Raw genomic sequence first — 2,479 nt, 5'->3', positions numbered from 1 at the left:
ACATGTGCAAAAAGAGAAATGAAAGTTCCCTGTTTGTTTGTTTTTCTTATTTGTCTGCTTGTTTCACATAAACTCCAAAGTCACAGAGCAGTAAAGCACAGGAAAATGGCATTATTCTGCAGTGTGTCTGCCCATGGGTAAGGTACTACTAGAACTCCCTAATATCAACCCAGTTTAGAGCTGAGAGACTCCACGACCTTGCTCCTTGACACATTCTTCCCAGGGTCATTTTAATTCCCAGAGGTTCAAAACAGAACAACCAAGCTTTTCTGGAAAATGTTTGAATACTATAATCTAGATGAAGAAATGACATTATAGCTCATATACCCCCAAAATAATGAAAAAACCCACCAAGAACATTCTTTAACATGTTGAGTTGATCATGATTTTGGGGACCTGACTCATTTTTACATGTTTGGGGTTGGCAATGTCAAGTACTTTGCTTGCAAACACTCAGGCACAGCATGTCAAATTCAAGAGAAGCAGGAAGGATATTGTCACACTCAATAATTTTCTAGTTAAATAAACATTTCTCACCTGCTGGATTTGCTGTCAAGTACATATCATACACTTACTCTCTTTAGATACTACCAGTGGGACTTCCTCCCACTTCTTATTTCTGAAATCCAGCATGATGGATAAACACTCCATGGCTGTTTTACTCAAATCTTAACTGCAGAGATGCTCTTACAGCACCAGCAGGTTTCCTTTGGACGATAACCATCAACTGAATACCAGTTACAATTTCTTCTGCCTAATCAAACTCAGTATCCCAACATCTTTACTGAGAGGAACACATTCCCAGTTAAAAATGCAGTGCTATCCATACATTTTAGAAGTTTCTTTTGCCATATCGAGCTCAGCCTATTTCTAACGTTATACTAGTGCTATGTCTGTTCTTACAAGCTGTGTGTTCAGAAGTTAAGGAGCTTGAGGTATTTATTCAAATGAACCAACAGTGTAGGAGCATTCCTCAACAGAAATTAGATGCTGTGCAAACAAAGAGTTACAAAATGCAAAAGATACAGCAATTACAGCAGTGCCAACTTCATGTACAAGTACTATCATATAAAAAATTCTAAAATGTACGTAAAAACTTTTTTTTACTGTGCTAGAACAGAAATACATTATTGCATAGTACTGCATTTCACAAGCCTTATTTTCTTAATCATCCCATTAAAGATAAAATATGTGCCCCAATATAATATTTGAGATTATTCCTTTTAGATCTGAATTTCACTCCTTCCTGTCTTTTCCATTTTAGACTGTTTCATTAACAATGATCCTAAAGTCAATGCTGTCTCTTAACTACCAGGAATTCAAACAGAGCAAACTAAACAGCTTAATAGCAATCTCAATATATATCCTTCTTGTCTTCCTTCTACAATGCTCATTAAACTCTTGTAACAATCAATAAGCTACTTATTATTATAAAGTAACATATTTCTCAATGCTCTGCCAGCTAAATTCTTGCCTCAGGTTGTAAATGAAGAGCTGTGGTCCATATATTCATTAGTCCAGTTCAACGATGATTCCTAGCGCCTGCTTGCTGACACATGCCACGTCAAGCCAGACTCTGCACAGTATTGCATACATTTCACTCTGCCTTAGCAAAGGGCCATCTATAGCTGTTAAGATCTATATTTGTTTTCTGGCATTTATTAGTCATGGTGAGTGCTGCATTTTTAAATTTGATGTAGAATAAATACTACATTTCTCCGAGCTAGAAAACTTCTGGAAAACAACAGGGAAACATCCTGAACTTTATTAGATCATCATATATTTCACAATTTTGTTATTTTAGATTTTTTTTCCCAGTTGTAAGTGAGAACTTATTTGGGGGAATTTACGTAGTGGTATTCAGTACTAACCAAAAGCTTATCTGTCTGGAGAGTGCACACACGCACAGACACATGAGGCTCTTGTAAATAATAGCATTGCTTTCAAGAGCCTTGGACTAGGAGGATGGTTCTGAAGAGGAAGATCACATCACGCACATATGTATGTTTTGCAGCTACTAACCTGTTTCCCAAAAAATAAGACCTACTCCAAAAATAAGCCCTGGCATGATTTTTCAGGATTTTTGAGGATGCTCAAAATATAAGCTCTAGATACAGTTAAGTTAATTTAAATAGTGTCTGGGCAGCTATACATGCAAAAAAGTAATAACTTTTGGAGCAAAAATTAATATAAGACCCTGTCTTATTTGGGGGGAAACTGGGTACCGCTATTAAGTACCAATAACTTTCAGCTATAGCATGAGGTAATGACTTCACTGATCCCTTCTTCTAAGACACTGATGGCACTATAGGGTAAGCAAGCTCTGAAACACGTGTCTATTAGACTGTGATAAGAATAATACAGTGGTGTTTCTCTCAAAACAAGAAGCTTGATCAGAGTTGCCTTTACTGTTTCCACACCGGATGGATTACATGACGATCTTGTGTATAGCCCCTGCCCTTGCCATGGGCAATTGAAG

This window comes from Nesoenas mayeri (genome assembly GCF_963082525.1).
Source record: "Nesoenas mayeri genome assembly, chromosome: 15".
NCBI lineage: Eukaryota > Metazoa > Chordata > Aves > Columbiformes > Columbidae > Nesoenas > Nesoenas mayeri.
Note: the sequence above shows the minus strand (reverse complement) of the source record.